This window comes from Erinaceus europaeus, chromosome 5, assembly GCF_950295315.1.
Source record: "Erinaceus europaeus chromosome 5, mEriEur2.1, whole genome shotgun sequence".
NCBI classification, from domain to species: Eukaryota; Metazoa; Chordata; class Mammalia; order Eulipotyphla; family Erinaceidae; genus Erinaceus; species Erinaceus europaeus.
Genome location: NC_080166.1, coordinates 122,940,172 through 122,965,069, shown reverse-complemented (window position 1 = coordinate 122,965,069; position 24,898 = coordinate 122,940,172). Strand labels below are relative to the sequence as shown.

The window sequence follows — 24,898 nt, the reverse complement described above, 5'->3', positions numbered from 1 at the left end:
CAATTAAATTAAATTAAAAAGGCAAGGAATCTTTAAAGCCAGTAAAGGGAGGGGCAATGGTATCGTTTTAAGGAGTGTCTTCTCCCTGTTAAGCTTGAATTAGAAAACTTGGAAGCATTGGGAAGAGCTAGTAATTCAACTCTGTCTTGGCCTGGCTAACATGAGGATGACTGAATGGTTTAAATATAAGATGTGACTTTGCATAGGCAGAAACAAGTGTATGTCTGCACTCCGGAGAACATGACACCAAACAAGAATTTGTGTAGGCCTTTTCATTCCATCCGCATTACCACACTCCCAGAAATCATGACCATTCATTCTATAAAATAGAGGCTACAGTGACTGACACCCTTGGACGAGTCAAAGTCAAGCAAATCCCATGAGCTGAAGGAGGGATTTGAAATGAACCTGAAGGAACAGAGTGGGAGAAATAGGGCTTACTTCTGGAGCAAAGGCAGTAGAAAGTCAGTAGAAATGCCGGCTTCTGAAATCACATTGGCAACCCAGTCAATCATTTTGCATAACTGAGTTCATTGAGAGTTTCTCTCTTCCCTTCCCTCTGTATGGCATTATAAGGGATGCAATTTTGGAGCCTATTAAAAATTACTCCTGGGCCTGACGAGATAGCATAATCTTGATGCAAAAGACTTTCATGCCTGAGGTTCCAAGGTACCAGGTTCAGTCCCCAGCACTATCATAAGCCAGAACTGAGCAGTGCTCTAACATCTGTCTGTGTATCTTTCTCTCTGTATCTATCTAAAGTAAAAAAATTATTATAAAAATAGTTGTTTTTTTTTTGTCTTGCTTTATATCTTACTGCTTTTCAGCCACCAAATTCCAGATGCTACTACAATCCCATCCTGACCTCTCCAGGCAGATGACCTTGCCAGTGTGTCCCTGAACTTCACCTCTCCAGAGGTCTACCTCACTAGAGAAAGATAGAACCAGGCTTGGGGTATGAATCAACCAACCAGTGTCCATGTCCCAGAGAAGCAATTACAGAAGCTAGAACTCCTTCCTTCTGTACCCCCAAAAGAATTTTGGTTCAAACTCCCAGAAGGGCAAATGTTAGGGGAAGGTGACCTCTAAATTCCCAATTACTCCAGGACCTGGAACTTTTGTGGCCAGAACCCCTTTTTTTTTTTTTTGTACCATCACTAAAAGATTCTAGGAAACACCTGAGAAAGTCAGGTACTGTTTTTCTTACCTGAAAGGGAGTAGGAAAAAGGAAAGACAAATATGAGATGATTTCACTTGTAAATGAAATACAGAGAATTCAGGGGCCAGGTGGTGGCTCACCTGGCTGAGCACACGTTACAGTGCGCAAGGACCTGGGTTCGAGTCCCCAGTTTCACCTGCAGGGGGAAAGCTTTGCAAGTGATGAAGCTGGGCTCCAGGTGTCTCTCTTCCTCTCTATCACCTTTCCCTCTCAATTTCTGGCTGTCTCTATCCAGTAAATAAATAAATAAATATTAAAAAGAAGAGAATTGAAGCACATGAACTTGAAAGGGGGGAATATATATACATCATATATATGATATGACCTTGGAAGAACTATGGTGTTATCATTGGGGGCTAGGGGAGACAAAAAAAACACACATATATATATTACATGGAGCTACATCTTGGAATTTAACGCTTTTCTTAACTGGGTATATCCTGTAACCATTTGAAGTCAGCATGGCAGAAAGTTGAAATGGATGGATCAAGATTTCAGAGCACAGGATGGGTAGTGGGGAATTGTTTGTGTATACATAAACATTGTGTGTGTGTGTGTGTGTGTGTGTGTGTGTGTGTGTGTGTGTGTGTGTGTATTACCTATCACCACAGGAAGAAAGAAAAAAGGCAGATTCAGTCTTGGAAGAAATGCTTCAAAATAACACAGTCTTTGGGGGATTGGGTGGGGGTTCAGACTGTGATGCTGTGAAATATCAGCAGCTGGGGCCTCTGACAAATGACAGAGTAAGTGGAGAATTCTGGAAAGTCTATTTGTGGCACTAGGGAGATTCCTGAAATGTCATCTGAAGCATAATCAAACCCCTCTACCAGAAAAAGGGACTTGGTTTTGAATTTCAGTTTCAATTCACTCCTGTTTCCCAGTGAAGAAGAATCTGCTTGTCAATGACTACAAATATAGACAATAAGTTTATTTGATAAATAAAAAGGGCATCACATTACCAGTTCTTGCAAAACAGATTATCTGGCAAGTCTTATTATTGCCTTGATTTATTTTTCAAGAGTAGTTATCTATATATTCACAGCCCTTATTACTTTCTCCAGTAAATATAACTTCTTTTTTTTTCTTCAAACTCACTGTACTGGAATATTAACATCTTTTAGTATGGTTGCTGACACATAAATACAAGTTTTCTTCTTTTAATATTTATTTATTTATTCCCTTTTGTTGCCCTTGTTGTTGTAGTTATTATTGTTGTTGTTATTGATGTCATTGTTGTTGGATAGGACAGAGAGTAATGGAGGGGAAGACAGAGAAGGGGAGAGAAAGACAGACACCTGCAGACCTGCTTCACCGCCTGCGAAGTGACTCCCCTGCAGGTGGGGAGCTGGGGGCTTGAACCGGGATCCTTGTGCCAGTCCTTGAGTTTTATGTCATGTGCACTTAACCCGCTGCGCTACTGCCCAACTCCCCAGGTACAAGTTTTCATCTCCCTGTGATAGGTGTCTGCAAAACACTCTCACCCCCAACTTAGAGCTTTTCCACCATCATACACCTTCTCTTAAGGAACTGGTTCTTCTCTGCTCTCATGTTTTGTTTTTTTCTTTTTAGTGGTTTAATATTGACTTACAAGATTATAAGACAATAAGGGCATAATTTCATACAGTCCCCATCTCCAGAGTTCTGTGTCCCATCCCCTCCATTGGAAGCCTCCCTATTGTTTACGCCTTTGGGAATATGGACCACAATTCCTTACAGAGTGCAGAAGATGGAAGGTCTGTCTTCTGGAATTGCTTCTCTGTTGGACATGAGCATTGGCAGACAAACACATTCCCCCAGTCCATTTCTCTCTTTCCCTAGTGGGGTAGGGCTCTGGGGAGGTGAAGTTCCAGGAAACATTTGTGAGGTCCTCTGCCCTAGGAGGTCATGATGGAATCATAGTAATATCTGCAACTTGGGTGTCTGAAGTAAGATAGAAAGCAGACAAAATGTTTAATAAACAGGAACCATAAAGTAGGAATATAGTACATGAAAATAGGGACCTTAGGATAGAAGGAAGCTAGGAAGTCTATTTTAGAAATGCTCCTAGGAGCCTATGTTTTAATAATCTTTGCTTGAGCTTGATAGCTAACATGGGGGTGGACTAGAAATATTGTCTGGGAAGATGGTGTCAGCATTGAGAAGCAAGATTAGGGCAGAGAGTTGCTCACAAGCTTGAAGAAGATAAATAACACAGGATAAATAACAAGAAGATATTTAACACAGGAGACTGTATAACCTCTGAGTCCTGGTCAGAGTGAGCTCACAGTCCATCATCACAGCTGGAAACATTCTAGGCTGCACTCATTTCAGAACCAGTCTTCCATATGTGGCAGAGTAGGATGACCCTGCTTGTCTTAAGAGAGTGGGGAAGACCATAGTGAGGGAAGTTCATAGTGAGGGTGTGGGTAGTCCGAGAGACAGCGCAGTGAATGAAGCATTGGACTCTCAAGCAGAGTGAGGCATGGACCTGAAGAAGCCTACAAAAAGGCTTATGGTGACATTTCCAATAGGTGTGACCAGTGATGGTGGAGGGAAGGATCTATCAGAGGTCTAGGCCCATCATGTATCTATTTGGATATCCAAGAGTTCCTTGTCTTGGACCCCAAGTGATGGATTGGACTGATAGTGGCCAAAACAAGCACTGTTAAGTGAGCCGGTCTCTTGCCCTTCTTATCCAGCTTTTATAGTCACTTCTTTATCTGACGAGCTTAGACTTTCTCCCAGTTGTTAGAGTGTTGTGTCATTTGTTGTATCCAAACCGGTATCTGCTCTCATTTCTTAACACAGCTGAGACCGTCAGCAGGAACAGACAAACCAAGCTCACCTTTCAAAGGGTTCCACTGTTTTAGCAGCAGAGATTGTTATGAGGAGTCTGTTTGAACTTGGTTAATCGGCATTATTACATAAAAGTATTCAAAAAGCAGGATCTGACTGAATTTGGAGTAGGGTACCAAAGTAAAAATCTCTGGGTTGAGGGCAAGGGCAAGGGCAGGCATTTGGCTTCACTGGGAGGGGCGGGGGCTAGAATGGGACACAGTTTTTTGGTGGTGGGAATGGTGTTTATGTCACTCATATTAATTTGTAGTCATATAAATCACTATTTAATTAATATGAGAGGGGAAAATTGATTTAATGTCTCAAACTTTTTAATTCATAGACCATAGGCTGAGTCTTTGATATGTTGACTCTCTTAAAATCTTAGACCAGGGAGAACAGAAGCAACTGGTGGCACAGCTATATATAAATCATGTCAAAGGACATAAATTATGGTGCTATTGTGTATGATACAGCAAATGCTAACAAAGGGATTTTTCTAAGTTAACCCAATTGCCAAATAATATGATTACAGCAATAACTATCTATTGCCTTCTCAAACCCTAAGACAGCAGGAACCTTTCACCTCCTCTATAGAGCCTGTATTTTCCCCAGTCCTGGAACTTCTAGAGTGGGGCTCAATTTCCTGCATGCTTCTCTCAATTTATAACAAATAATATTGCATCTGCTGATCTCAACCTAATCAATGCAATGAGTACCACCTCCACATGGCTTCACTTCAGACTGTGTCCAGAGACATCAGGCGTAGAATGTCAAACATTCAGCCTCATACGCAGGTGAGACCTTTCCTTTCATAGGATTCTCTAATTCTATTATATCACTTCCTAACAAAGTCCCAAAACCTAGATATTTCCCAGGTCCCATGAGGTAGAGCATATGTTCACATTAAATTAGGGCAAAATATTTACCTAAAAGCAAAAGTACACAATAATCTGCAGTGAGTCAGTATAAATTTCATAATGAAATAGCACCTACTTAAGACTTAAATACCCTCCTCACTTACTTCCTATTACACTTCCCTCACTCACTCCAAAGCTAACCTTATCAAAGCAAGGACTGCAAAAGCTGAATAAGGGCAAGAGACTGGCAGCTATTTACAAAACGCAAACTCTTTAACTCTTCATCTGCACTATTCCAGCCTTTAGGTTCAAGATTAGTCAACAATTTTTTGGCTTTATATGTTAACTCTCTTTTCAGTCACCAAATTTCAGATGCTACCATGATGCCTACCAGATGTCCCTGGACAGACAATCCCAACAATGTGTCCTGGAGCTCCGATTCCCCAGAACCCCGCCCCACTAGGGAAAGAGAGAGGCAGGCTGGGAGTATAGATCAACCTGCCAATGCCCATGTTTAGCGGGCAAGCAATTACAGAAGCCAGACCTTCCACCTTCTGCATTCCATAATGACTCTGGGTCCATACTCCCAGAGGGATAAAGAATAGGAAAGCTATCAGGGAAGAGGATGGGATACAGAGTTCTGATGGTGAGAATTGTATGGAGTTGTACCTCTCTTATCCTATGGTTTTGTCAATGTTTCCTTCTTATGAATAAATAAATAAGTATTTTCCATGAAGCAGTGAGTGACAAGCTTATTCTTTGGAGTTATGAAGCTTTTGTATCTACAGAATTAGAGCAGCTTGGGCCAGATGGTAGCACACTTGGTTGAGTGCATATGTTGTGATCCACAAGGACCCAGGTTGAAGTCTCTGGCCCACACTTGCAGGGAGGAAGCTTTGCAAGAGGTGAAGCAGTGCTGCAGGTAACTCTTTGTCACTCTCTACTTCCCCCTCCCCTCTCAACTTCTCTGTCTCTACCCAATAAATAAAATATAAAAAATAATAAATAAAAATAAGTAATAAAAAAGAATCAGAACATATGTTCCAAACCAAATACATTGACATGTAGACAAAGACAGTTTAAAGATTGGAAGATGGGGCGGGGGGCTGGGTGGTAGCACAGCAGATTAAGTGCACATGGCACAAAGTACAAGGACCAGCGCTTGCTGGTTGGAGCCCCCATCTTCCCACCTGCAGAGGGGTAGCATCGCAAGCAGTGAAGCAAGTCTGCAGCTGTCTATCTTTCTCTGTCCCTCTCTTTCTCCCCTCCTCTCTCGATTTCTCTGTATCTTATCTAGGAGCAACAGTAGCTATAACAACAATAACAACCAGAACAAGGACAACAAAATGAAAAAAACAGCCTCCAGGAGCAGTCCATTCATAGTGCTGGCACCGATCCCCAGTGATAACCCTGGAGGCCAGAAAAAAGACTGGGAACAGGGACCACATATTGGTGTACCCAATAGAGTACACATGTCACAGTGTGCGGAGACTTAGGTTCAAGCCTCTGACATCCATCTTCAGAGGAAAGTTTTGTAAGCAGTAAAGCAGTTGTCTTCCTCTCCTCTCCCCTTTCCCTATCAATATGTCTCTCTATCTAAAATATTTTTTAAATCTTAAAAAAAAAAAAAAAGCAGTAGCCTTGAAGGCTGGAGGAATAAAAACCAGAAAAATTAAGCTTGGGAGGTGTGTGTGTGTGTGTGTGTGTGTCTGTGTGTGTCTGTGTGTGTGTGTGTGTGTGTGTGTGTGTGTGTGTGTGTGTGTGTGTGTGTGTGTGTAACGTATGCATTACAGGCAGACAGAGAAAAGAGGCAGGCAGAGAAAGAAGAGGCAGGGAAATCCAAGTCTCATTAGAAGAATAAAAATTATCTTTTTCAGTTTACATGTTGCTCTATTGACATTATCATGCTGTTTCCTGAGAAATAATTTTCTTAAAACAAAAGAAAACACAAACATCAATTACAGTACATCTCGGGAAGACATGTGTGAATGTTTATCATCATTTAGCTGACCCAGCCTTACCAGGCTGCTCAATTTTAAACTGTTTATTTCTACTCTATCACCAGGTGTGACACTAACGAAGATTCTAGCTTCAGAGTCCATATGTTAAAAGCTGCATTGGTGGTCCAGGAAGTGGCGCAGTGGATAAAGCGCTGAACTCTCAAGTGTGAGGTCCTGAGTTCAAGCCCTGGCAGCACATGTACCAGAGTGATGTCTGGTTCTTTCTCTCTCTCCTCCTATCTTTCTCATCAATAAATAAAATAAAATAAAATAAAATAAAAAATAAAAAGCTGCATTGCTTTTGCTCACGCTCTGGAGCCCCACTGTAAATATTTCAAACATGTCAAGTTTATGATCTGCAAAGGAGATTTCAAGCAAAGATGAAGGCTCCGAAACTCCCCTGAAATATCAGGACGGGCAAGAGAGTCATTATAACTCATAAAGTTGTGTACAATCCAGGCTGATTTCTTCACTTGGCAGTAGTGCTTGAGTTTCCTCATGTATCTTTCTTGAGTAGCCTTGTTTTTGGCAGCATCGGCTTGCTTAATACTTTTAAAGGCTCTCTCTCTCTCTCTCTCTCTCACACACACACACACACACACACACATACACACATACACACACACACACACAGAAAAAAAGTCGAAATGGAAGAAAATGTTACTGAAGAGTAAATCAAAATGGTCTCGAACCACCAACAAATTTGAGCATTGAATTTTTCAAGGCGGCAAATTTTCTGAATTCCAGCTCTATGTTGCAAGAATTGGAAACGGATAACAGAGGCATTGTTATACATTTTCCACTTCCAGTTTTTTTCTGCCACCACAAAGCATCCCAGTCTCTGTCCTGTGGTGTGTGTGTGTGTGTGTGTGTGTGTGTGTGTGTGTTGATAGGGAGAGGAATTTACATGGAAAATAATGAGCTTTTGGTTTTGTTTTCCAGTAACAAAGATGCACTTTTGGACTTCCACAAAGAAATGGCTCCACCTAAAATTCTACCTGTCTCAGGTAGAATTCAAATTAAAATCCAAAATGTCTCAGGATGTATCAGGTAAGACTTACTTCCATATTTCCATTTTTTTTCATCCTTAGGGGCACTTGCAAACATAAAGACTGGAAATAAGAAGACAGATCTTTTTCCACAATATATAGAGTTCTCATATTGCAGTCCTAACTTGGAGTCTTTAGATTGGCATTCTCCATATTTATCCAAAGATCACATAAAAGATAAAATCTTTCTGACCTAAACTTTATTGCAAAGTTTGATGCATCCATATTTAGAAGGATTTATCTTTATGAGAGGGGGAGAGAGATGCTGAAATCAAAGCTCTGCTCAACTGCTCGATGTTGGCATCTATGCAGTGCTGGGGATCAAACGTGGATCCTCAAGCATCCATGTCTTGTGTCCTGCTTCAAGTTCTCCAGTTCCACTCCATCCATTCCTGTTTATAACTGAGACTTCTATCAAAATTGAACATTTAAAGGGAAAAAAAAGTCTTTGTTTTTTTATCTTTTCCTTTAGAAGTGTTCTACCCCTCACTCCAGCAGGATTGCCCATAGGGTTGTTTGTTTTTTTGTTTGTTTGTTTGTTTTAAATAGAGACAGAGAAGGCAGAGTGTGTAAAAGAAACCACAGCACTGAAGCTTCCTTCAACACAGTGGGGACTCTATGGGGGAGGGATAGACTGTAACCTGGTCCCACACAAATGGCAAAGCAGCGCACTATCCGGTTGAGTCAGTTGACCTGTCCTGGATTGATTTCTTACATGAAAACAAGGCTAGTCTCTTTACAGTTTGAAAAGCAGCCTGACCCACATACTTAGTTGTTTCTTCACTCAGAAGAATGCTTTAATGATGTCCCGCCTTTCTAGAAAGTCACAGCCAATACTGCAGGGAAGGAAGAGAGAGCAGGGAGATGAAGAGGAACCCACAGCAGAAACATCACCTCTGAGGAAACAGATTCAGGAGGGAGGGTCACAGAAACCCCCAGCAAAAGAATTAACTGAAAAGGTGCGATATCATCACAGAGCTCAGTATTTCAGCAGACACAGATGGTGTAGCATATGAGACCCTCTACCACAGAATCGTCCAATAAGAGACCTTGTACAAGTGTTTCCTTCTGCCTATCTCCTTCCCTTAGCAGAACACAAGACCCCTAAGATCCCTCTCAGACCCTAATGTGTCCACGTTCTCAACAGACTGAAGTGAAGCTGACTCAGAACAAAATTTACAGCAGGGCTGTTCTGGACAATGAATGTCTAATGAAATAAGTTTGGAAGGACTAAGAGTTCCCACTGTATCTCTCAGCTAAAATTACATACAGATGCTGCTCAGTGCCTGTATTAACTTGTAACTGTGAACAAATTATAAGGTTTGAAGATCATGGAAAAGTTTTTGAAGTTGAAAATAACCACCATTACAGACAAAATAACCTGTCACTTCTTCTAGAGTTGAGGGAAATAAAATGTTGGTAAGAAAATAAAGCATCCTGGCCCCATGCCAGAACATAATATTACAGTCTTTCATACAGTTCTAAAGTGCTTAGATGTCAGCAAGAGGTTGTTTGCTCAAATCCAACTCCCTTAAAATTATTTAAGATCCTTGTGTGTCTGTTTTTATAAAACATTATGTGTTAAGTTTGCTCTAAAATAATAGTATCCAGACCTCTATTTCATCTGACCAAACCTGCAATATATGCAAACTCACCCACAAATCAAGGAAGGACAAATGTGTGATTTTTTTTAAAGTGAAAAAAATGACACTACTGGCATTTTAATAATGCACTGGCATGACTATTTCCCTGGGTTTATTCTTTGAAATCTGGTGTGACGTTCAGATTTCTGTATACAGGGGCCAGGCGGTAGTGCACCCACTAAAGTGTACATGTGCAAGGACTCAAGTTCAAGCCCCAACCCCCACCTGCAGAGGGGAAGCTTCATGAGTGGTGAACCAGAGCTCCAAGTATCTCTCCTTCTCTCTCCTTTCCTTTCAATTTCTCTGTCTCTATGAAAGAAAGAAAGAAAGAAAGAAAGAAAGAAAGAAAGAAAGAAAGAAAGAAAAGAAAGAGAGGAAGGAAGGAAGGAAGGAAGGAAAGAAGGAAGGAAGGATGGAAAGAAGGAAGGAAGGATGGAAAGAAGGAAGGAAGGAGACAAAAAAAGAATTAATTTCTGGGGGCCTGATGGTGTCACACCTGGTTTAGTGCATACATTACAGTATGTAAGGTCCCAGGTTCTAGTCCCTGGTCCCCACCTGCAGGGGGAAAGCTTCATGAGTGATGAAGCAGGTGTCTCTCTGTCTCTCTCCTTCTTTATCCCCCCACTCTCAATTTATCAATTACTATTATTTCAATAATAAGTAAATAAAAATATTTATTTAAAAAAAGAATTTCTGTAGTTTAGGGCACATGTTACAATGTGCAAGGACCAGAGGTCAAGACCTCAGTCCCCACCTGCACGGGGAAATCTTTGCAAATGGTGAAGCAATGCTGCAGGTGTCTCTCTGTCTTTTTTCCTCTCTAGCACCCCTTTCCTCTCTATTTCTGGCTATCTCTATCCAGTAAGTAAATAAAGATAATACAAAAATAAATAAAGAAATATTTTAAAGTAAAATAAAATAAAAGAAATTCTGGATATAGCTTATCTTCTGTCCACAACTACTTCACCAGTCAATGACATATTTTAAAGATGTGTGTGTGTGTGTGTGTGTGTGTGTGTGTGTGTATTCAGAGAAATGAAACCTAATTATAATGTTATTCTGTAGTTATGAGAGTAATGGCTTACTCATAAGGAATAAATAACTGATGTGAAATGGAAAGGAGGGTTGCCATAGAACACTCTGATGAGCCAAGAAATATGCCGTTTTTCCCCACCTGCAGGGAAGGAAGCTTCATGAGTGGTGAAGCAGGGCTGCAGGTGTCTCTCTGTCACTCTCCCTTTCTATCTCCCTCTACCCTCTTGATTTCTGACTGTCTCTATCCAATAAATAAAGATAAGAAATTTAAAAAAAGAAATATGCAGTTTTTGCTCTGAAAGGGTTCTCTGGAGATTTCTCCTCTGCAGCTGTCATTACAGAAGTCTAAAAACCACTGAAATGAGTTGCCCCAAGGTTCATCCCACGTTTTTTCTTTGACGGGAGCTCTAAGGGTAAATTTTTGAGCCTTATTGTTATGCCATTTCAAATACACTCTTTCAGTGGGATCAGTGGAACAAGGTCATGTAAACATAGGTCCAGCATCTCAAAAGTCTTTAATTCTGACCTTCTTTAGTGTTTCTCCCACATGTCGAGCCATTCTGGCTTTTATTTGCCTTCTTCCTTCTGTCTTCCTCTCATAGAGGAAAATGCTAATGTAAATGCAATGGAACTTCCAAGCTATGAAGTGCATTGGCATATAAATAGCCAGGCAGAATCTGTCGTGTCCAGATTCTAAATGCTACGTATTATTTGTTTCAAGTAATTAAAGTCATAGATGTGACTTCTAACTTTTTTTAATTGCCACCAAGGTTATTGCTGGGGCTCAGTGCCTACACAATGAATTCTCCTGGTAGCCATTCCTTTCTTCCCTTTTCTTTCTTTTCTTCCGTTCTTCCTCCCTTCATTTCCCTCTCTCTCTCTCTCTCTCTCTCTCTCTCTCTCTCTCTCTGATAGAGACAGTGAAACTGAAAGGGAAAGAGAGAGAAAGAGAGGCACTACAACACTGCTTCACTGATCATGAAGTTTCTGACCTACAGGTGGGGATAAGCTGGCTTAAACCTGGATCCCTGAGCACTGTAACATGTGTACTCAAACAAGTGTGCCTGGCCCCAAAATTTCTAACTTTTAATGACAACATAGTGCCTAATACCATAAGTAATATTTCAAGAAGGTCAGTCCTAGACTATCATGTGAAGAGTGGGATTTATAAACCATTCAGCCTAAGTACAATACTTTACTAGATGTAATACTTTTGAGTACTTTGGGATTGTATTAACTGACTAAAAGGCAGAGTGCTTTAGATTCTACCTTGCCCATAGAATTTGGTCTAGGATAGGGAAGACTCCATTATGGTTATGCAAATAGAATCTCATGTCTGAGCCTCCAAAGTCCCAGGTACAATTCCTGACACCACCATAAGTCAGAGTTGAGATGTGATCTGTGAAAGAAAGAGAAAGAGAGGGAGAGAGAGAGAGAGAGAGAGAGAGAGAGAGAGAGAAGTGGGTCTAACCTTGAGCAAGTCTTGTTAAATATCTTTCCAAATCACTGGGTCACTCAAAAAAGTTATGTCAAGTGGAATAGAATTGAGAGCCTGGAAGTAAGTCCCCATACCTATGGACATTTAATCTTTGACAAAGGTGCCCAGACTATTAAATAAGGAAAGCAGAGTCTCTTCAACAAATGGTGTTGGAAAAAATGGGTTGAAACATGCAGAAGAATGAAACTGAACCACTATATTTCACCAAATACAAAAGTAAATTCCATGTGGATCAAGGACTTGAATGTTAGGCCAGAAACTATCAGATACTTAGAGGAAAATATTTGCAAAACTCTTTTCCACATCAATTTTAAAAACATCTTCAATGAAACGAATCCAATTACAAAGAAGACTAAGGCAAGCATAAACCTATGGGACTACATCAAATTAAAAAGCAAAAGAAACCACCACCCAAACAAAGAGACCTGTCAAAGAATGGGAGCAGATCTTTACATGCCATACATCAGACAAGAGGCTAATAACCAACATATATAAAGAGCTTGCAAATCTCAACAACAAGACAACAAATAAACCCATCCAAAAATGGGGGGAGGACATGGACAGAATATTCACCACAGAAGAGATCCAAAAGGCCAAGAAACACATGAAAAAATGCTCCAAGTCTTTGATTGTCAGAAAAGTGCAAATAAAGACAACAATGAGATACCACTTCACTCCTGTGAGAATTTCATACATCAGAAAAGGTAACAGCAGCAAATGCTGGAGAGGATGTGGGGTCAAAGGAACCCTCCTGCACTGCTGGTGGGAATGTAAATTGGTCCAACCTCTGTGGAGAACAGTCTGGAGAACTCTCAGAAGGCTAGAAATGGACCTACCCTATCATCCTGCAATTCCTCTCCTGGGGATATATCCTAAGGAACCCAACACACCCATCCAAAAGGATCTATTTACACTTGTGTTCTTAGCAACACAATTTATAATAGCCAAAACCTGGAAGCAACCCAGGTGTCCAACAACAGATGAGTGACTGAGCAAGTTGTGGTATATATACACCATGGAATACTACTCAGCTATAAAAAATGGTGACTTCACCCTTTTCAGCCGGTCTTGGATGGACCTTGAAAAACGCATGTTAAGTGAAATAAGTCAGAAACAGAAGGATGAATATAGGATGATCTCACTCTCAGGCAGAAGTTGAAAAACAAGATCAGAAGAGAAAACACAAGTAGAACCTGAACTGGAATTGGCATATTGCACCAAAGTGAAAGACTCTGGGGTGGGTGGGTGGGTGGTGAGAATACAGATTCAAGTAGGATGACAGAGAATCTAGTGGGGGTTATATTGTTATATGGAAAACTGAGAAATGTTATGCATGTACAAACTATAGTATTTACTGTCGAATGTAAAACATTAATTTCCCAATTAAGAAATTTTTTTAAAAGCTTATTCAAGGGCATGAAGTTCATGAAAGGGCCAGATAAATCAATTATTCAACTGAATGGGTACCACTGTCATGTCATGTCACATCATACAAGAATATGATAAACCGAGGCCTTCAAAAATGTTATTATGGGGGCTGGGTGGTGGTGCAACTGGTTAAACGCACACATTACAATGTGCAAGGACCCAGGTTCAAGCCCCTGCTCCCCATCTGCAGGGAGAAAGCTTCATGAGTGGTGAAACAGAGCTGCAGGTGTCTCTCTGTCTCTTTCCGTTTGTATCTCTCCCTCCCCTCTCAAATTCTCTGTCTTTACCCAATAATAAATAAAATAATATAAAATAAAAAGATTTTTAAAAACTGTTATTATGCAGGGCCAAGCAGTAGAGAATCAGGTGAAAGCCCCCAATACCCACCTGCAGAGGGAAACTTCATGAGCAGTGGACCAGTACGGCATGTGCCTCTTTCTGTCTCTCTCTATTTTCTCTCCCTCTGTTTTTCTCTGTCTCTATCATAAAAAAAAGAAAAAGGGGGTAAAATGAATGGCTTTCAGGAGTGGTGGAGTGGTTGTACAGGCACCAAACCCCTGTGATAACCCAATGGTAAAATATGTATGTATGTAAATCAATAAATAATGTTTGGGTGCTACTGATATTGGCAAAATTGAAATTCACTTAAATGGTTTATGTAAGGGACCTGAGAAAGCAGTTGGCATTTAAAAAAAAAAAACACTAAGAGCTGGGTAGATAGCATAATACTTATGCAAAAGACTTTCCTACCTGAGACTCTGAGGTCCCAGCTTCAATTCGCCAGCACCACCACACCCCAGAGCTGAACAGTACTCTGGTTTCTCTCACCATATCTCTCTTAGTAAAATAAGACAAAGAAAATATTTTCAAATGTAATCAAGTAAACAACCACTAACATGGTGAAATCTGAGATTAGCAAGGCTGTTAGTCAGGGAAGGCAGTACAATTGGAAAATGAGAAAGCAAACTGGATGTAAGAAGATTAAATAGATAAAGAGTGCTTAAACTTCTGAACATTCCCATAAAGAAAATGGAACCTTCAGAGTGGAAGAGGCCAGAAAGATATGTCAAGTTGATATAACTCAGCAATATGTGCTAGATAAGGATCTATTTGAGGGAAGAGGAACTTGACCAGGTAGAAAAGATGGCAAAGGGAAAATAATGGCCTGAGAAAGGACAGGAATCATCAATGCTTTAGTTTGTTCCACTGAGCAGTGACCTCTTTCAGCCCCCGGGCAAGGGGTCAGAGGTCTGCCTTCTGTTGACTTCACCGGCTCTTCTAGCAGGTACATGTTATGAACATGTTCATGAGTGAACAGTTAAGGCACACAGCCCTGTGAGCCAAGATTGGAACCCAGGCAGATCCATACCCCTGTCTTATGGCTGTTAAATGCTGCATCTTTGAAGCCTGGGAGGTAGACTGCAGGAGGAGAGAGAGGTGGTGGGAAGGCACTGTGTGGGTGGCTTGCAGTGGTTGCATAAGAATGGGAGAATAACAGAGAGCAGATAGAGACAGACGTGGATGGAGAAGGCAGGAAGGTGATGGAAACAATTACATCACCACTTGTGAATGTCTAACACTTGGTATGTGAAACAATACATCCCTTGTTTCATTATATTGCCATCTCAATTTCACCCTTCTCTCTGCCCTCACTGATCTGAACCTCATTCCTTCATCCAGGACAGACATGGGGTATATAGTTTCTTGGACTCCTGGGCCAGAAGTAGAGAAGACAAGAAAGATGTTAGAGGCAAGGAATAAGCATAGCTTAATAGAAAGCTGAAATCAAAGTTCCTCAATTAAAAGAAAGGAAGAGAAGCAGATCTGGAGTCCAACAGTGGCCATCCAGTAACTTAAAATTCTAGTAGTCACATATGGAGAGTCCTCAAACAAGTAAAAATGAATTCACCTTATGATCTTGCAATATCACACTTGGGCATTTATTCAAAGGATATGTAAACACTAATTCAAATGGGACATATGCACTCCTATGTTAGCAGCTTCATTATTCACTGTAGCCAAAGACTAGAAACAGCTTAGAGGTTCACTGACAGATAACTGGATAAATATATATATATTTGTGTGTGTGTGTGTGTGTGTGTGTGTGTGTGTGTGTGTGTGTTTCCATGAAATACTACTCTGCAATCAAAAGAGATTATATTGTGTCCTTTGGGACAAAATGGTTGGAAATGGAGGTGATTATGCTTAGCAAAATAAAGAGATGAAAGACAACTAAAAGATGGTTTCATTCATATGTACAATCTAAACAACTGAAACACATGAAATGGAAAATAATGCCAGAGGCACACAAATTGTTTCTAAGATTATTCTGAGAAATCTGATGGTTATGGGGTGGAGTTGGGGGCACAGAACTTTGGTGATGGGTGTGATGTGGAACTATAACCTATCATTTTTAATCTTCTAAACTATTATTAATCATGAATGAAAAAGGACTTGGGAAAAAAATTCTGGGAGTCAAATAACTAGGAAGAGCCCCAGATCACATCAAATTGATGGGGTTTACAGTCAACAATATTTATACCCCTTTCCCATATTAGGGAGCTACTCTCTTCCCTGATCCAGCTTTCTGGTCCTTTTCCCAGCCATGACATCATCTCCCCAGACAATAACTTGGATCCACCTGCATATCAGATTTCAGGCTCAGACAAACAAACAAACAAACAAAAAACACTAGTATAGCTACAGGCCCTTTGAAATATAACTAAAACATGCCTACTAGCTATCTGCAAAATGGAGGACCCCCCAACACTTCATCTGCACTATTCCAGCCTTTAGGTCCACCATTGTTCAACAATTTGTTTGGCTTTGTATGCTAACTCTCTTTTCAGCCACCAGGTTCCAGATGCTAGCAGGATGCAACTAGACTTCCCTGGACAGACGACCCCACCAATGTGCCTTGGAGCTCTGCTTCCCCAGAGCCCTTCCCCTCTAGGGAGAGAGACAGGATGGGAGTATGGATCAACCTGTCAACGCCCATGTTCAGTGGGGAAGCAATTACAGAAGCCAGACCTTCAACCTTCTGCATCCCACAATGATCTTGGGTCCATACTCCCAGAGGGTTAAAGAATAGGAAAGCTATCAGGGGAAGGGATGGGATATGGAGGTCTGGTGGTGGGAATTGTACGAAGTTGTACCCCTCTTATCCTATGGTTTTGTCAATATTTCCTTTTTATAAATAAAAAAAATTTTAAAATACCTAGAAAGAGGCTTTAAAAAATGGTCGTACTTGGATGTTAAACCAGAAACTATCAAATACTTAGAGGAAAATATTGGTGGAACACTTTCCTACCTTCTTCTTCTTCTAGCGTTTGCCCTTATTCCGTAGCCAGTCATCAGCGTCAGGTTGAAAGCTGTCAGGAGCTGCTTGTTGCTGGCTTTGAAAGTGACTGGGATCCATGTGGATTCAGTCGGCTAGGAAGGATCGTCAGTTTCCCCAATCAATGGGTACTCACGGGATGCACCACGAGAAGGTCGATCCAATGCATCCCACTTTCCTACCTAAACCTCAAGGACAACTTTGATGATATAAACTCAATTGCCAGGAAGACTAAAACAAAAACAAACCATTGGGACTACATCAAATTGAAGAGCTTTTGCACAGCAAGAGAAACCATCACCCAAACAAAGAGCCCCCTCACAGAATGGGAGATCTTCACATGCCATACATCAGACAAGAGGCTAATAACCAAAATATATAAAGAGCTCACCAAAGTTATCAATCAAAAAGCAAATGACCCCATCCAAATATAGGGATAGGGTATGAACAGAATATTAGATATAGAAGAGCTCCAAAAGGCCAACAAACATATGAAACATTGCTCCAGGTCCCTGATTGTCGAAGAAATGCAAATAAAGACAACAATAAGTTATCACCTCACCCTTGTGAGAATGTGATACATCAAAAAGGACAAATGCTGGAGAGGTTGTGGGGACCAAGGAACCCCCCCTACACTACTGGTGGGAATGTAAATTGGTCCAACCACTGTGGAGAGCAGTGGCTAGAAACAGAATTTCCATATGACCCAGTAATTCTTCTCCTAGGGATATATCCTTACTCTGATCCTTGCATTTCGTGCCATGTGCGTTTAACCTGCTGCTACCTCTGGGATATATCCTAAGGACTCCATAACACCCAACCAAAAAGATATGTGTACATTTATGTTCATAGCAGCACAATTCATAGTAGCTAAAACCTGGATATAGACCAGGGCCCATGAGATAGGGCATGTGTACACATGTACCCATAAGTCAGGGGGAAATATACACTTTAAAGCAATAGCGCACAGTGTCAATGAGTTAATAAATGCAGCAAGCAAGTAGAAATACCTAAAAAAGACACCATAAAGTACCTAATCAAATAGTTTCTACTTAAACCTAGATACCCCCCTCACCTACTTCCTATTTCACAACCCTCAATCACTCCAAAGCTAACTTTTTCAGACAAAGTAAAGATTACAAAAGCTGGATAAGGGCAAGAGACTAGCATACTTTAATGATGACTCTCTGGTCACTACAAGGTCACCCCATTACCTGATACCCTAGTCAGGGAGTCCTGGGATTCCCACATAAACATGATGGGCCTAGACCTCTAATTTATCCTTCTCTCCATGGTCACTGGTCATTTCCATCAAGAACAACATAGTGGACCCCTTTGTGGGCCCCTATAGGACCTTGCCCTCTGTGTGGATCAACAATGGTAGGGAATGTTCCATTCCTTGAAGGGAAGTTTGGCAACATACTCTACCTATCACTTGAGGAATATGGGTCCTGAAATTAGTGCAGCCTGGAATGTTCCTAGCTATAACCACAGAATGTGAGCTCAGACCTACAGGGATGCAGAGGTTACATAGGATTCTGTGCTGAACATGGGCCCCACATCAAATTGATGGGGTTTACAGTCAACAATATTTATATATTTTTTCCATATTTGGGAGCTACTCTCTTCCCTGATCCAGCTTTCTAGTCCTTTTTCCAACTGTGACACCATCACCCAGACAATAACCTGGGTCCACCTACATGTTAGCTGTCAGACTCAGGAAACAACTAGTAAAACCATCGGCCCCTTGGAATATACCTAAAATAGACCTACTAGCTTTTTCCAAAATGGAGACTCCTAAATTTTCACCTGAAATATTCTTGCCTTTAGGTTCATGACTAGTCAACAATTTGTTCTGCTTTATATCTTAACTTTTTTTCAGCCACTAGATTCCAGATGCTACCATGATTGCTAACCTGACTTCCCTGGGTAGAAGACCTCACCAATGTGTCCTAGAGCCTCTCACATCCCCAGAACCCTGCCCCACTAGGGAAAGAGAGAGAGATATCCAACATCCATGTTCAGTGGAGAAGCAATTGCAGAAGCCAGACCTTCTAACTTCTGCAGCCCATAATGACCCTGGGTCCATACTCCCAGAGGGATCAAGAATATGGAAGCTATCTAGGGAGGGGATGGAATGCAGAGTTCTGGTTGTGGGAATTGAGTGGAATTGTACCCCTTTTATCCTATGGTCTTGTCAATATTTCCATTTTATAAATTAAAAAAACATAGTTCACATTAAAAATAGTGGTCATAACAGATGTCATTACCTAAATCTTTTTATCTGCTTCATTTATGTCCAAACCGACTAGCCTAATGGGCTGTGGAGGTGTTTATTCTTTCAGGTTATTCTTTTCAGGTATTTATTCATCTTGGGACAAAGAACCATGCCTTTTTTTTTTTTCACCTGTAATTCTGTCCCCAGCATGTGACCATGCCCTGACATGGAGAATGTGTTTAAAACATTGAGTAAAAGGCTAGCTGTTTTGTCATGTATATGGCCCAGGTTTGAGTCCAGCCCCCACTGCACTGAAGGACACTTCTGTGCTGTTTTTTCTTTTAAGATTTTATTTATTTATGAGAAAGATAGGAGAAGAGAGAAAGAACCAGACATCACTCTGGCACATGTGCTGCCAGGGATCCAACTCGGGACCTTATGCTTGAGAGTCCAAAGCTTTATCACTGCGCCACCTCCTGGACCACCTGTGCTGTGATTTTGGGGGGGGGGGATTTTTGTTTGTTTGTTTGTTTTGTTATTTTTTTAAAGTCACTGTGGAGCTCCAGGTGCCTCTATTTTTTTTAATCTTTATTTCTAGATAGAGACAGCCAGAAATGGAAAGGGAAGTAGGTAACAGAAGGGGAGAGAGACAGAGAGACACCTGCAGCCCTGCTTCACCACTAGTGAAGCTTTCACCCTGCAGCTGGGGACCAGGGGCTTGAACCTGGGTCCTTTTGCACAACAGAATGTGCACTCAACCAGATGTGCCACCACCCAGCCCCATGCCTCTATTTTTCTTTCCCTCTCTTCTCCCCTTTCCACCACAGTTTCTCTGTCTTTGTCCAATAAATGAATAAAGAAATAAAGTATGTTTGAATTTTTTAAATATTTATTTATTCCCTTTTATTACCCTTGTTGTTTTATTGTTGTAGTCATTATTATTATTGATGTCATCATTGTTGTTGGATAGGACAGAGAGAAATGGAGAGAGGAGGGGAAGACAGAGAGGGGGGAGAGAAAGATAGACACCTGCAGACCTGCTTCACCGCCTGTGGAGCGACTCCCCTGCAGGTGGGGAGCCAGAGGCTAGAACCGGGATCCTTACACTGATCCTTGTGCTTTGCACCACATCCACTTAACCCGCTGCACTACCACCCGACTCCCCTGAATTTTTGTTAATCATCCTTTCTACTTCTTCTTCTAGCGTTTGCCATCCTTTCTACTGATATTTGTAGACAGCTCAGCAAACCTATTTATACTGAATCCACATGCCACTGCGGGCCCTGGGCTAGTATGCAGTTCTCTAAATGTTCTATCATTCAGGAATTTATAAAGCAAGTATGATGCACTACCACTTATATCAAGTAAGGGATCAAGTATAATGATGGGGCATTATGAAGGATGGTGAATAAATTCATTCTAATTTAGTGCTTCTGCCTCTGACTATAAATCTGTAGTCACAAGGGGCTCCCAGGACTGACAGTCTGGACATGAAGTGGGCTGTGCTGTAGCAGCTGGACCTCATATCTGTCATTCACGGTGGTGATTATGAGATGCAAGTGACCCAAAGAAGGGACTTAATCCCTTCTCCATGGAGCTGCACAGGTAGGACTTCAAGAACTGAAAAGGAGCTGGAAGAGCCCCTACCAGCCACGGCTCAGGCCAATAGTGAGGCTGCAAAGAAACAGTGACAGGCACAGGCTTCCATGCACCATTCTCCCTTCCTGACCCCCAGAGCCCAGGCGTTCACTTAGGACTCGTGGCCTCACCTGGCACAATGTTCTCCAGGCTTGGCTTCTAAGCTGGAGCCATACAAGGAGGGCAATTCCAGGGAGCATCATTGCAGGTTTTATGCCAGTTTGCATTAGCCCCTGACTCAGGACAGGTTTTGTCTGTTTGTTTTATTTTTACTGACACCAGAATTATCTCTGGGACTCAGTGCCTGCACAATGAATCCAGTGCTCCCTGAAATCATTTTTCCCTCTTTTTCTCTTTTATTTGATAGGACAGAAAGCAATTGAGAGGGAAAAGGAAAAAGAGAGAGACAGAGAGAGAGACCTGCAGTACTGCTCCACCACTCATGAAGCATATGGGGTCCTTACACTAGGTAAGCTGTGCTCAACCAGTGCACTACTGCCAGGCCCCCAGTTCCTGTTACAGAGTGTTGGTGTTGTCATCTTTCTACTTCCCTAAAAGGCAGCTGCAGAGATATATCCAGTTAGGGAATAGTTCATGAATTGATTATGATGCCTTTCATTCTTGGAGTCAGAATTATTTTGCCCTTATTTATTTTTTTGTATTTTTTTATTATCTTTATTTATTTATTAGATAGAAACAGTAAGAAATCAAGAGGAAGGGAAAGACAGAGAGCGAGAGAGACAGAAAGACACCTGCAACCCTGCTTCACCACTTGCAAAGATTTCCCCCTGCAGGTGCCTATTTCTTGTTTTTAAATTTAACTTGGGGCTTGGGGTTATTATACATTGAACCCTGTTCTCATTTTCTTCAAATTTGGGGACTGCGTTTTGCTCTAATTATTCCTAGATATTGCAAATTGATATGAATGGCTGAGTCTCTACAGAGGAGCAAGCCTCCATGTGTGGGGTAAAGAGACATCCTCTTCCCTAACGATGGAAGTGAATTCAGTCCATAAAATGTCTTTCTAATCTTAAAATAATATCCTGTCCTGTTGGCATGTTCCCAGAATAGCAGAGACCTGCCCTCTGACGCACATGACATCTGCAAACATATCACCTCAGATATTTCTGAGATAGAATAACATTGGTTTTGTGCATATCAAACAGTGGTTGATGGTCAACACTGAACACTTACTTACGTGTATTTGTTTAGATTATGCCCCACTACGATCTCCCCAATTCTGTTAGTTCTTCTCTTTTTTCTTTTTTTTAAATATTTTTTATATTTATTTATTTCCCTTTTTGTTGCCCTTATTTTTATTGTTGTAGTTATTACTGGTGTTGTTATTGATGTCATCATTGTTGGATAGGACAGAAAGAAATGGAGAGAGGAGGGGAAGACAGAGAGGGGGAGAGAAAGTTAGGCACCTGCAGGCCTGCTTCACTTCCTGTGAAGCAACTCCCCTACAGATGGGGAGCCGGGGGCTCCAACCAGGATCCTTATTCCAGTCCTTGCGCTTTGCGCCACTTGCACTTAACCCGCTACACTACTGCCACACTCCCTCCTTTTTCTTTTTTTAAAGTTTGTTTGTTTTAATGTCAGAGAAAGACCACCCAGAGTACTGTTCAGCTCTGGTTTATGATGGTGCTGAGGACTGAACCAGACCTCAAAATCTCAGGCCTGAAAGTCTTTTCTTTTTTTTTTAATTATTATTTATTTATTCCTTTTTGTTGCCCTTGGTTTTTTAATTGTTGTTGTGGTTATTATTGTTGTCATTGATGTCGTCGTTGTTGGATAGGACAGAGAGAAATGGAGAGAGGAGGGGAAGACAGAGAGGGGGAGAGATAGACAGACACCTGCAGACCTGCTTCACTGCCTGTGAGGCGGCTCCCCTGCAGGTGAGGAGCCAGGGGCTTGAACTGAGATCCTTATGCCGGTTTTTGAGCTTTGTGCCATGTGCGCTTAACCCGCTGCACTACCGCCTGACTCCCCTGAAAGTCTTTTTCATAACCATTATGCTGTCTCCCAAGTCTCTAGCACCTCTTAAAATGTCCATACTGCTATCATTTTTGATGGGTACAATCAATCAGTAACTATGAACTGGTAGCATCATATAAATTATCTCTTTGAAGTATTTTCATTGTTGTATCCTTTTTCCTTTACCTAAAATAGATTTCCTAGCTCATTCGAACATGAATACCCCAAAATTCATCTGTAATACTTCTACATTTAGTGTCCTGATTGTTAAACAAATTGTTCTGCTTTTTATCTTAATACTTTTCATTTACCAAGTTGCAAATGCTACCATGATGCCAACCTGACTTCCCTGGGCAGACGACTTCTCCAACATACCTGGAACCCCACCTCCTCAGAGCCCTACCCCACTAGGGAAAGAGAGAGAGAGGCTGGGGGTATGGATTTACCTATCAACTCCTATGTACAAGAAAGAAGCCATTACAGAAGCCAGACCTCCCATCTTCTGCACCCCATAAAGATCTTTGGTTCATACTCCAGAGAGATAAAGAGCAGGGGAAATTCCAATGGAGGGAATGGGATATGGAACTCTGGTGGTGGGAACTGTATGGAATTGTACTCCTCTTATACCACAGTCTTGTCAATCATTATTAAATCACTAATAAAAAATTAAACTAGGAAAATGTTGTTCATAAGACAGTAGTTGTCTTAGGGGTACAATATCACATGCCCCCCGAATAAGTGCGTGTTTGAAATGCCTTCTTCCTCCACTACAGAGCATAGTGTCCCTTCCCCGCTTTGAGCACCCTTTCTTGCTGTCCCACTGCTGTCCTCACATCTGCTGATACAGATCAAGGGGTGATTCATGTTTCACCTTTTCATTCTTTCCTTTGCTTAATATCTTTTATTTTTTTAATATTTATTTATTCCCTTTTGTTGCCCTTGTTGTTTTATTGTCGTAGTTATTATTGTTAGTTATTGATGTCGTCATTGTTGGATAGGATAGAGAGAGAAGTGGAGACAGGAGGGGAAGACAGAGAGGGGGAGAGAAAGACAGACACCTGCAGACCTGCTTCACTGCCTGTGAAGCGACTCCCCTGCAGGTGGGGAGCCGGGGGCTTGAACCGGGATCCTTCCACCGGTCCTTGTGCTTGCTTAATATCTTAAATCCCATGTATGAATAAGCTCATTGGATATTTGCTTCCCTTTTTTTCTTCTTCTACTTTTTTTTTAATTGCCACCAAGGTTATTGGTGAAGCTCAGTTCCTGCACAACTAATCCACCAATCCTGATAGGCTCTTCCCTTCCCTTCCCTTCCCTTCCCTTCCCTTCCCTTCCCTTCCCTTCCCTTTCTTTTCCTTTCTTTTCCTTCCCTCTCTTTTCTCCTTTCTTTCTTTCTTTTTTAAGTCTTTGCTCAGAGAGAAATTGAGAGTAAAGGGAGAGGTAGAGCAGAAGAGAGAAAGAAAGACACCTGCAGGGGCCGAGTTGTGGTACACAGGTAGAGCATACTACAAGTTACAATACGCAAGGACCCTGGTTTGAGTTTCTGGTCCCCACCTGCAAGGCAGAAAGCTTTGCAAGTGATGAAGCAGTATTGCAGGTGTCTGTCTCTCTCCCTCTATCATCCCCTTCCCTCTTGACTTCTGGCTGTCTCTATCCAATAAATAAATATAATTTTAAAATTTTTGGGGGGTCGGGCGGTGGTGCCGTGGGTTAAGCGCACGTGGCGCAAAGCGCAAGGACCGGCGTAGGGATCCCCTTTCGAGCCCCCGGCTCCCCACCTGCAGGGGGGTCGCTTCACAGGCGGTGAAGCAGGTCTGCAGGTGTCTTTCTCTCCTCCTCTCTGTCTTCCCCTCCTCTCTGCATTTCTCTCTGTCCTATCCAACAATGAATAGCATCAACAATGGCAATAATAATAACCACAACGAGGCTACAACAACAAGGGCAACAAAAGGGGGGGAAAGTGGCCTCCAGGAGCGGTGGATTCATGGTGCAGGCACCGAGCCCAGCAATAACCCTGGAGGAAAAAAAAAACTTGTAAATAAATAAATAAATAATTTAAAAAAATTTTTTAAAAGACACCTGTAGCACTGCAGGTGAAACATCCCCTCTGCAGGTGGGGACAGGAGACTTGAACCTGGGTCCTTTGTGCATGGTAATGTGTGTCCTCTACTGGATATGCCAC

The 24,898-nt window shown here is 41.6% G+C and overlaps 1 long non-coding RNA gene across 1 annotated transcript in view; it reads left to right on the top strand.

Annotated features, from left to right (window-relative positions):
• Positions 1-24,676, top strand: part of LOC132538653 (uncharacterized) — a 60,774-nt gene extending 36,098 nt beyond the window's left edge. Inside the window, exon 2 of the long non-coding RNA XR_009550015.1 lies at positions 24,537-24,676. This is a non-coding gene — a long non-coding RNA (uncharacterized LOC132538653). The remainder of the gene's footprint in view (positions 1-24,536) is intronic.
• Positions 24,677-24,898: the final 222 nt, after the last annotated feature.